We start from the raw sequence: 12,312 nt of genomic DNA, 5'->3' as shown, positions 1-12,312 counted from the left end.
CAATGCTCCTAATACCTTAATTTTATGTTTTATACTTAGGTGAGCATAGGAGAGCGAAAGGAACGAGAAACAGGCCAAAAATGGAGAAAATGGGCCAGTGTACGAAATCAACACTGCCTGGACTTCCTCACACAGGCAGACCACACGGTCGTGTCAATTTGGCAGAATCAAAGCACGACTCACATGGGTAGAACACACGCCCGTGCAATTCTAACAGGTTCGAGCACGGCCTGAAGTAATCACACACGGGCGTGTCACATGAGCGTGTCCTTATCGAGCCCAACTTGAGTCCAATTTAGAAAAGACTAATTTGGAGGGTTTTTAGGCATTCTAAAGCCTACAAATACACTCTAGACGAGGAAGAAAAAGAGACACAGAGAGAAGGAGGCAGGGAACTACTCAAGGGAAGCCGATTGATCTATCTCAGAAGCCGGATTCACCATCAAGACTGAAGATCTCCCCTCAATTTCCCTTCAGGAATTTTGGGTTTTCTTTATATTTTGTATTCAGTATTCTTCTGAGATGTTTTCCTTTTCAGTTATGAACTAAATCCCCTAAATACCTAATGGGAATGAAACCTAAGACGAATCTTGTTATTATTTTCTTAATGGTATGATAAATATTAACTTGTTCTTAATTATGTATTCTTAATTCTTGTATTCATATCCTAGGATACTGATTCAAGATAAGCTCTTATTCAGATGAGGAATAGACCCTATCTAAGAGTACATATGTCATAATTAAGTGGAGTTGATTGCGTGCCTAAAGATAGGGTGACAAGATTTTACCGGATTAGGGTGAAACCTAATAAGAGGATCCATAGATCGAGTTAATGCAACCCTAGGATGTTAATTAGAGAAAAGTCTCAATTATTCAATCTAGGGATTAGAAGTTATTAGTCTTGAATAGGGATAATTGATAAACCGTAATTTATACATATTTTCACCCCTTACTTAACGCATTTTATGGATGATTTCCTATTAGAATTTGTGAATTCGATACTCCTAATGCTTTAATTTCATGTTTTATAGTTAGGAGAGCATAGGACAGAGAAAGGATCGAGAAACGGGCCAAAATCAGAGAAAATGAGCCAAAGTATGAAATCAACACGGCCTGGACCTCCTCACATGGGCAGACCACATGGCCGTGTCAATTTGGCAGGCTCTAGCATGGCCTGAAGTAATCGCACATGGGCGTGTTACACGAGCGTGTCCTTGTCGAGCCCAAGTTGAGTCCTATTTAGAAAAGGCTAATTTTGAGGGCTCTTAGGCATTCCAAAAATTATAAATACACCTTAGAATAGGAAGAAAAGGGGGACACAGGATAGGAGTAAGGAATTACTCCAAGAAAGCCGATTGATCCATCTCAGAAGCCGGATTCACCATCAAGACTGAAGATCGCTCCTCAATTTCCCTTTTAGGAGTTTTGGATTTTTTTTTATGTTTTGTATTCTTTATTATTCTGAGATGTTTTCTTATTTAGTTATGAACTAAAACCCCTAAATACCTAAGGGGAATGAAACCTAAGACGAATTTTGTTCTTATTTTCTGAATTGTATGATAAATTTTTAACTTGTTTTTAATTATGTGTTCTTAATTCTAGTTTTGATATCCCAGGATACTAATTCAAGATAAGCTCTTATTCAGAGGAGGAATAGACCCTGTCTAAGAGTACATTTGTCATAATTAAGCGGATTTGATTGCGCACCTAGACATAGGGTGACAAGATTTTGCCGGATTAGGGTGAAACCTAATAAGGGGATCCATGGATCGAGTTAATGCAACCCTAGGGTGTTAATCAGAGAAAGGTCTCAATTATTCAATCTAGGGATTAGACATTATTAGTCTTGAATAGGGATAATAACATAACTTAGGGATCTCTACGGAAAAAGTTAAATGAATAAATCGTTTGAATCAGAGCCAGAATAACAAGTACAATCTAGGTGGATTTTTCCTTAGGTATTGTCTTAATTCAATCAATTTTTCCAAAAGCAATTCCCCAATCCCATTCTCTGTGAATTCTTAGTTTAGATAATTAGTTAGTTAAAACAAAAACCTCTTTATTATTGGGCTATATAATAAAAAGACAGTCATTACTAGTACTTTTAGTTCCCTTGGGATCGACAATCCGGTCTTGCTAAAACTATACTACTGTTTGAGAGGTACACTTGCCTACATCGTGATAATAGTTAGTTTCAAGAATGATTAATTATAAATATTTAAAACCTATCACAAAATCACGCGATCAAGTTTTTGGCGCCGTTGCCGGGGAACTAAAATATTAGGAACGCTCAATTTTTATTACTTTAGCCATTTATTTTTCTTGCAATCTAATTTTATTTTTAATTTTATTCTAATTTACTAATTTTCTTTTTCTTTCTTCTGGCAGGTTTTTATAGTTTATGACTAGAAGAAACCCGTCAGGACCACTACTTTTTGATGAAGAAATTGATCGCACAGTTCACAGAAACCAAAGAGAAATAAGGCGAAGCCTAATATACACAGAGAACGAGAAAGAAGATGATGCTCAACCCCCAACCGAAGAGATCACTGAAAACCAAGACAATCAGCTACCTCCTGCAATTGTGGTTAATCAAAATCCTGCTCCACGCACTATGTATGATTATGCTAAACCTTCTTTAATAGGAACTAAATCAAGCATAGTTAGACCTGCTGTAGCTACAAATTCTTTTGAACTGAAACCTAACACAATTCAAATGATACAAAAGTTTGTTCAGTTTGATGGTTTGCAGGATGAAGATCCCAACGCTCACTTAGCAGACTTTTTGGAACTATGCGATACATTTAAAATTAATGGCGTTTTTGACGATGCCATTCGTCTTCGGTTATTCCCTTTCTTATTGAGGATAAAAGCTAAACAGTGGTTGAACTCGTTACCACGAGGGTCAATTATTACTTGGGAACAAATGACAAAAAAAATTTTACTAAAATATTTCCCGCCGGCTAAAACGGCCAAATTACGTAATGATATCTCTTCGTTTGTACAGATGGACTGAGAAACTCTTTACGATGCATGGGAGAGATACAGGGACTTACTGAGAAGGTGCCCTCACCATGGGTTACCGCTTTGCTTCAGGTTCAAACGTCCCATAATAGCCTGAATCCTTCGACTCGGCAAATGGTTGACGCAGCTGATGACGGAACCATCAATAATAAAACACCTGAAGATGCTTATGAGTTTATAAAGAAGATGTCACTGAATAATTATCAGTGACAAGTCATGAGGAAAAAACCAACTAAAACAGCAGGTGTTTGTAATGTCGATTCGATTACTATGCTATCAAACCAGGTAGAACTTCTAAATAAAAAGATTGATGGTTTTCTTAGTTCTTTATAGGCTCACCCAGTAATGCAGTGCAAAACAAGTGGAGGTGGAACAAGCCATTCGGAATACCAACCTTATGGCCACAACATTGATAACGAGCAATTAAATTACATGGGCAATAATCCTCGACCTCAAAATAATCCATATAGTAACACTTACAATGCAGGTTGGAGGAACCACCTCAATTTCTCGTGGGGCAGTCAAGGAAATCAAAGACCACAACCACCTCCAGGCTACCAACAACCACCCTACCAACAGGAAAAGAAACTGAACCTTAAAGAGATGCTCACAAATTTTATCTTGGTGTCAGAAACTCATTTCCAGAACACCGAGACAACATTTAAAAATCAACAAGTGTCAATCCAAGGGCTGAAACTTAGATAGGCCAGCTTTCCAAACTAATCTCTGAACGACCACAAGGGAGCTTGCCAAGTAATACTGAACCTAACCCAAGGGAACAGTTCAACGCGATTAATGTTCAAGATAAAGAAGGATTTGTTGAGCCTGAGCCTGAACCGAGGCAAGAAACTGTGGTAAGCAAAGGTCAAGGTGAGGTAGATCACAATAAAAACAAATCGGTGAATGTCGAATATAAACCTCGTGTGCCATACCCCAACGCGACAAGGAGAGACCGCTCAGATGAACAATTTGGTAAATTCCTTAAACTCTTAAAAAAATTACATATTAACTTACCGTTTATTGAAGTTCTATCACAGATGCCAAACGGAATGAAATTTTTAAAGGAGCTTTTAGCAAATAAGCGAAAGATGGATGAGGCATCACATGTGGAGCTAAACGTAGTTTGCTCAGCCGTTCTCCAGAACAAACTACCCAACAAACTTAAAGATCCAAGGAGTTTTACAATTCCTTGCTTAATTGGTAGTTTAGATGTTAATAATAAATTAGCTTATTTGGGGACTAGTATTAATGTCATGCCTTACAAAATGTTCAAAAAATTAGGCCTCGGGAAACCCAAATAGACTAGGATGAGCACTCAATTGGCAAATAAAACTATAAGATTTCCTAGGGGTATTATTGAAAATGTGCTAGTTAAAATCTATAAATTTATATTTCTCGCTGACTTCATTGTTCTAGACATAGAGAAGGATAGCAACACTCTGTTGATTCTAGGATAGCCCTTTTTAGCAACTGCTATACCAATTATTGATGTTGGCATAGGTGAACTCACACTCCGTGTGGGAGACGAAACAATCATCCTTCAAGCTTGCAATTCTGGCAACACAATGGAAATTGAAGGTGATCCTCTAAACTATTCTACTAAAATTAATAATATGGTGCAACCTACTTTGTAGGAAATGAGTCTGAAGGAAGCACATGAGTCATTCTCAAGCAATAGTAGAGGACCCAATCATGAAGATCGAAAGCTACAAATCAATGAGCTAGATGAATGGCGGACGCATAAACCGAGAACACCTGACAAACCGAATCTACGACAGAACAAGCTCAATCCCTTTCCAAATCAACTTAAGGTTGGAGATAGAGTCTTATTAGATGCCACAGATCCCCACATTGTCACTACCACATCGAATAAAGAAATCCCTCTTACGGTACTCAGTATTTTCCTATACGATACGGTCAAGGTGAGTCATCCCATGTTTGGCACTTTTAAGGTAAACAACACCAGTTTAAAACCTTATTTTGATGAGATTAATAGCAGGAACACAGGCGTACTAAATGCCAGATGCGCCCAAATTCAAAATTCGCAAATCACACTGGCTGATATTAGGGAACATGGGCGTGTTACCTGGCCGTGTGCCCAAAAATCTATAAATACCCTACACTATTCATTGTCTTCCCCACTCAAAAACCCTAACCCTAGCCGCTGCAATTCCACAGGGCCTCCTTGCCACGCCCGTGCGCCGCCTCCAACTCTATTTTTGACACCCATTCTCCTCTTTCTAGCATTTGTTCACTCTTTTCTCGTTTATTCTTACTAATTTCTAGGGCTATTTATCATAATAATATGAAATTTTTCATGTTCCTTTCTTATTTTATCATACAAATGTTATATCTAGAATAGTTATTATCTTTCTCATGTTAAAATTCTTACTCATTATATGATTTCTCTACTTTATTTGATTAGTTAGAAGTAAATATTCATGATTAGAACAATATATATACTCATGCCTTTAGTGTTAACATTTTTCATCCGTCACACATATTGCATTCCATGAAATTCATTGCCATTTTTTATGCCATACAAATGATTGCTTTGATTAACTTGTTGGTCTTAGTAGTTGCTAAAATTATGATTGTTATTTACAAATTATCTTCATTTTACTTTGATCATTCCTCCTCTAGGGTGTATTTATAGGCTTTAGAATGCCTAAGAACCCTCAAAATTAGCCTTTTTGTATTGGATTAAACTTGGGCTAAGCAGGAACGCACCTGTGTAACACGCTTGTATGCGATTGCTTAAGGCCATGGTCAAGCCTGTAAAATAGGCACGGGCGTGTGGTCCACCCGTGTAAGTTGTGCTTCGATTTTGCGAAATTGACATGGGCGTGTGGTTTGCCCGTGTGAGGAGGTCCAAGCCGTGTTGATTTCGTACATTGGTCTATTTTCTCCGTTTTTGGCCCGTTTCTCGTTCCTTTCACTCTCTTATGCTCACCTAAGTATAAAACATGAAATTAAGGCATTAGGAGCATCGAATTCACCAAATTTAAGGAAAAATCATCCATAAAATGTGCTAAGCATGGGATAAAAATATGTATGAATTACGGTTTATCAAATACCCCTGCACTTAAACATTTGTTTGTCCTCAAGCAAAATCCTCAACTTATAATCAAAATAAATCCTTCTCAACTTATAATTTCTATCAATAATATCTCCAAATAATCCATAGGTAATCATACATTGAAAATTCAACTAAAAGAACATCAAAGTTTCAAACATTCCAAATTGAGCATTTTATCATGAAAACATAGGTGTCTCCCCTCATTGAAGTAATTATCTTTTATTAAAATATCACAGAGTTTCACATCCTCACTAAAGATTCACTCAAATCACTTGGGGTGTTTAAGGACAATAAATGAAGCACTCAATAGTCAATAATGAAGAGTCATTACCATAGGCTTGCATGAAAATCAAATCTCCACCACTATAAATTGAGATGAAACATCAATCAAAAGGTCTTTAGAGAGTTGTAACGTCGCTTTGGTTAGAATGTGTGGCACAAACTGAAAGAAAGGGTTAGAATCGAGATTGAATTGAAAATTTTCTTATTCAAGAGAGGCAATTCAAATTGTCTTAGAAAGCTCCCCCGGGATCGAAATCCGATCTCTCACTTCTGACGATCTAATTTTCTTTGCTGAAGCTAGTCTACATTCAGCCCTTGGAATTTCCTTTTTGTGTCTATTTCTGCTACTGTCATGATTGAGATTCTAACCTCTTATCTAGTGGTGCAATGGGGACTACGATAGACCGATGCCAAGAAAAGCAATGCTACCCGAAGACTCAAATGAATAGCTATCGATGAAAGATCCCGCCCATTTTTGGTTTTCTTCGAACCAATGGGAGACTTGCATCTCCGGCGACTCAGATATGGGACTTCCGTCAAAGCTTCCTGGTTGTAGCGAAGGCGAAATAGACCAGCCTATCTACTTCAATTGCGTACAACAGAGCTTTTTCTCATAATATGGAATTTAACTTATTTAGCTCAGAAGATCACTACTACTAATATGTATACATGTATTTTTTTTAGAACAAATCAAATTACAAATTAGAATAAAACATAGCTAAGCAATTATTCCAACTCAAATCTCGACAAAAATAGGGATCAAATTAATTTAGGGGATTTTAACAATAATGAGTTATGGGTTAATATCGAGGGTAAATCAATGAATGAGTTGTTAGGCTCAATGTGGTTCACTAAGGGTTTATTGTGAAGGTAGGCATTTATGGAGTGAGTGGGTTAAACCTAAGTGCCTTTATCATTTTGACATATCAAATCAAATGGTAAGGTCTTGACATGCATAATCAAGCAAGTTCTAGAATAACAATTCAATACTGACACACTCATAATGAAAGTGAGCATAAAAGAAATAATAGTTGCACTAAAGGCTCAAGATCTCACAAAAATTATGGCTTTTTAATGTTTAAACTTGTGAATTCCAACTCAAGATAATACCTAAACTTAGGGAAACAACCTAAAAGTATTTAATTCTTCAAAAATCAACTTATCATGCTTGATTCCCTAATGTCTTAAAGTTTAAACAATCAATGCATAAATGCCTATGTTTTAATTTAAGATATATCAATAAAAGTCATAAATCAATCAAAATTTATCCTAAACATGATATGAGAGCTTTTCAAAAGAACAAGGTAATCATTCAAGGATTTTTTTGATAGTGAAAATGAATACCCCCCACACTTAAGATGTAAATTGCCCTCAATGTACAAAGATAGATATATAGAAAAAAATATAAATATAAGATAGGAAGAGAAGTGAGACTTCCTGAGTGATGAATGAATTTCCTTGAACTGGATTTTTAGAGAATAATCGGTGTGAGGGTGGAGGATGATACTCCGGTGGTGGTAGAGTTTCATTAGTCCATAAGTCCTGCACCAAAAGAATATTATATCTGGTGGTAGCTATGGTCGTGGTCGAGCAGGACATAGCAATCGTGGAAAACCTTTTCCAGTGGAGTTTCAAGTTCCTGAGTAATAGTGAGCTTTGGAGCTCTTTATAACTGTGATAGAATCAGGAACTCTTTTAGGAAATATATAAGGAAGAGTAAGTACTCAATATGAATTAGCCGAAATTAAAAATTGTAAAATAATAATTATAAGTCTTAATAAAAATAAGGTGAAAGAAAAATAAAAAGTAGTCTTAAAATAAAATAAAAGTAAAAACATAAAATAATAAATAAAAGTTTTTAAACCTCTTCATCGCTAGATGGTTCGCGAGGTGGGGGTGGTGATGAGATGTGGAGGTGCTAGGAAATCTGCTGTAGAGTAGCATCAATGTTATCGAAGCGCTAAAAACACTGTTGCTCGAACCGAGTAAGGCGCTCAGATATGTCAGCATATGAAGCTGCCACATAAACTAGACAAGAAGGAGGTGGTGGCTGAGATGGTGGGTCCTCCTGACGTGGAGGGACATCATCAGTAATATCCTTGGGGGCCTCCTCCTCGGTGAATTGGGCGAGACGGTACTGAGAAAGGAAGGTGCCACGTTGTTTCTCGATCATCCTTATACTTAGCATGCTCGAGATACCCTGCAGGGACATCTGGCCCATGAGAGTGAGGGAGGATGATTGGGCTGCTGTGTTAAATAGGCTGAAGTGCCGAGCCAACTGCATCACATAGGGCCCAATGGAGATGACCCCCTTCCTATGCCACTCCGTCTGATGTTGACTGGCGAGGGTAATGAAATAAGCAAGGTCTATGACGTGCCCGTGTAACATACACCATAGAAAGTAGGCATCGTGAGTGTTAACGACGCCAGTGCTCTCTCGCCTTCCTGTTAACATGTGAGCCAAAATGGCGTGTAAAATGGCGAGGGTGTTCCAACACCGTGAAGGAGAATGATGGATGTGGCGATTGAGAGCGTGGAGTTCATTCTCCTTTATGAACTCCTCAGTGTAAAGGCTCGATGCGGTTTCGAACTCTGAAAAGTTCAATTGGCGGACTAGATCGTCGAGGCAAAATTGGATTGTCTCCGAGTCATCAAAGCGGGCCATCACGGTCTGAAGATGGAACATTGAGTAGAGTTCCAACGTGAGTTTGAGATATGTCGGCATGATAATCTCAAAGAAAAGCCCCCAAGGATCGGTGGTGAGGAGGGCCCGAATTGCATCCGCGAGTTGGACATGTTCTAGCGCGGCCCAGTCTATACAGCGGCCCACTTCCAAGGGTCGGGCCCGTAGAATTTGGAAAAGTTCTTCTTGGGGCCTAATGGGAAACTCCAGGAAAGGGTGACAAATTTTTGCGGTAGGACCCGAGGAAGATGACGCTCCCTTCCTTTCCTTTGAAATAGGGACGACGGCTTTCTTTCCTCGTGAAGATGATATGGTGTACCTCTAATGGAAATTGAAATGAAATGTGAATACTTTCCATGGGGTTTACATACTAACCTATACTATAACAGCCAAAGTCAATGTGCCAAATAACCCTATGAGAATAACTAATGGAGATATCTAAAGAATGAATTTGTGTAAGGTTAATGGCATGAAACCCATAGAAACAATAACCATGAATGAATGTAGCCTAATATACTGACCAAAACAAAACTTAAAAATATACATTTATCTACTATTCTAACTACGAATGTGCACATAAAATAGTCAAATGGAGCATAGAAATCATGAAAGAAGCAAAAAACTGAAGAAGGTTGAGATAAAGGACTAAACAAACGCAAGAGATAGGAGGTTAGGCGTCAAAAATGTGGTTGAAGGTGGCGCATGGGCATGGCAAGAGGCCGTGTGAATCTGCAGTGGCTAGGGTTAGGGATTTTGGGTTAGGGAGATGATGAATAGTGAAGGGTATTTATAGATTTAGGGAAAAACGGCCAGGGAACGCGCCTGTGTTCCCCAATTTTTGCTCGTGTGATTCGCGAATTTTGAATTTGGGCGCGTTTGACAATTTCCCCATACCCATGTACCTTGGGTATGTTCGTGCACACGGCCGTGTCGCTCGGCCGTGTCTGTCTCTGTTCTCTTCTCCCACGCCCGTGTATGAAGGTCCACGCCCGTGTTGTTTTGGCAAGTTCGGCCACGGTTTCTAGGCACGGGCGTGTCAATTTATCGTAGCCAGTGCTGGGGAAAATCTTTGCCCTATTTCCACACAGTCCTCAGCACGCCCATGTGCTTGGCCGTGTGTGCTTTTGAAAGCCTGCGTTCCATGAGTCGGTTAGTATGTTAGATGTTAAAACTAAAATTTAAAGAAATTAATATTATTAGTGCTCGGGTTGCCTCCCAAGAAGCGCTTATTTATAGTCTAAGCTTGACCTACCTCTTCATTGAATAGTCATGTGGTTCGAGGAGTTTATACTCTTCATTCCTGCTATGAATCTCATCAAAATAAGGTTTTAGGCGGGTATTGTTTACCTTAAAAGTGCTAAACTTGGGATGACTTACCTCGACTATACCAAATGGGAAAATGCTAAGTACCGTAAGAGGGATTTCTTCATTCGGTTTGGCAGTGACAATGTGAGGCTCTGCGGCATCTAATAAAACTTTATCTCCAACCTTAAGTTGATTTGGAAAGGTATTGAGCTTGTTCTGGCGTAGTTTTGGTTTATCATGTGTTCTCGGTTTATGTGTCCGCCATTCATGTAGCTTCTCGATTTGTAGCCTTCGTTCTTCATGAATAGGTCCTCTACTATTGCTTGAAAATGGCTCATGTACTTCCTTCAAACTCATTTCCTGCAAAGTAGGTTGTACCATTTTGTCAGTTTTAGTAGAATGGTTTAGACAATCACCTTAAATTTTCATTGTGTTGTCGGAATTGCGAGCTTGAAGGGTGATTGTTTCGTCTCCCACACGAAGTGTGAGCTCACCTGTGCCAACATCAATAATTGTTCTGGCAGTTGCTAAAAAGGGCCTTCCTAAAATCAAAGGAGTGTTGCTATCCTCCTCTATGTCTAGAACAACGAAGTCAACGGAAAATATAAATTTATCGATTTTAACTAGCACATCTTCAATAATACCCCTAGGAAATCTTATAGTTTTATCTACTAATTGAATGCTTATCCTAGGCTGTTTGAGTTTCCCAAGACCTAGTTGTTTAAACATTTTGCAAGGCATGACGTCAATACTAGCCCCTAAATCAGCTAATGCATTATTAACATCTAAACTACCAATTAAGCAAGGAATCGTAAAACTCCCTGGATCTTTTAGTTTGTTGAGTAGTTTATTCTGTAGAATAGCTGAGCAAACTGCGTTCAGCTTCACATGCAAAGCCTCGTCCAACTTCCGCTTATTTGCTAAAAGCTCCTTTAAAAATTTCAGTGCATTTGGCATCTGCGATAAAGCTTCAATAAACGGTAAATTAATATGTAATTTTTTAAGAGTTTAAGGAATTTACCAAATTGTTCATCTGAGTGGTCTTTCCTTGTTGCATTATGGTATGGCACGCGAGGTTTGTATTCTGTACTTACTGGTTTCTGCTCATTGTTGGTCTAACTCACCTTTACCTTTGCTTATCTTAGTTTCTTGCCTTGGTTCTGGTTCAGGTGTGACTAACCCTTCCTCATCTTGACTAGTAATCGCGTTGAGTTGCTCCCTTGGGTTAGATTCTATGTTGCTTGGCAAGCTACCTTGTGGTCGTTCAAAGATCAACTTGGCAAGCTATCCAATCTGAGTTTTGAGCCCTTGGATCGATGCTTGTTGATTCTTAAGTGCTGTCTCAGTATTCTGAAAACGAGTCTCTGACACCAAGATGAATTTGGTTAGCATCTCCTCAAGGTTCGGCTATTTCTCCTGCTGGTATGGTGGTTGTTGAAAACTCGGAGGATGTTATGGCCTTTGATTTCCTTGACTGCCCCACGAGAAATTGGGATGGTTCCTCCAACCTACATTATAAGTGTTACTATATGGGTTATTTTGGGATCTAGAGTTATTGTTACCCATATATTGGACTTGTTCCTCCTTGATGCTAAGGTTGAAGGGTTGATATTCTGCGCATGCTCCTCCTCCATTCGAATCGCACCTCATCACTGGATGTACCTGAGTAGAACCACACAAACTGTCAATATTTTTATTTAAGAGTTCTACTTGGTTAGATAGCATAGTAACCGCGTCGAGGTTAAAAACACCGGCTGCTTTTATCGGCTTTGTTCTCATAACTTTCCATTGATAGTTATTCAGTGACATCTCCTCAATAAATTCGTAAGCCACCTCATGTGTCTTATTATTAATAGTTCCTCCAACGGCTGCATCAATAATCTGCTGAGTCGAAGGATTTAGGCCATTATGGAACGTTTGAACGTGTAGCCAAAGCGGT

The 12,312-nt window shown here is 38.7% G+C and overlaps 1 non-coding gene across 1 annotated transcript; it reads right to left on the bottom strand.

Moving 5' to 3' along the window:
- Positions 1-2,974: 2,974 nt before the first annotated feature.
- On the bottom strand, positions 2,975-3,081 carry LOC121210576 (small nucleolar RNA R71). The gene has a single exon (XR_005905691.1). It is a non-coding gene; the product is annotated as a small nucleolar RNA R71 (small nucleolar RNA).
- Positions 3,082-12,312: the final 9,231 nt, after the last annotated feature.

The sequence above is a fragment of the Gossypium hirsutum genome, chromosome A11, assembly GCF_007990345.1.
Source record: "Gossypium hirsutum isolate 1008001.06 chromosome A11, Gossypium_hirsutum_v2.1, whole genome shotgun sequence".
Taxonomy (NCBI): Eukaryota; Viridiplantae; Streptophyta; class Magnoliopsida; order Malvales; family Malvaceae; genus Gossypium; species Gossypium hirsutum.
This window is presented reverse-complemented; position numbering and strand designations above follow the sequence as displayed.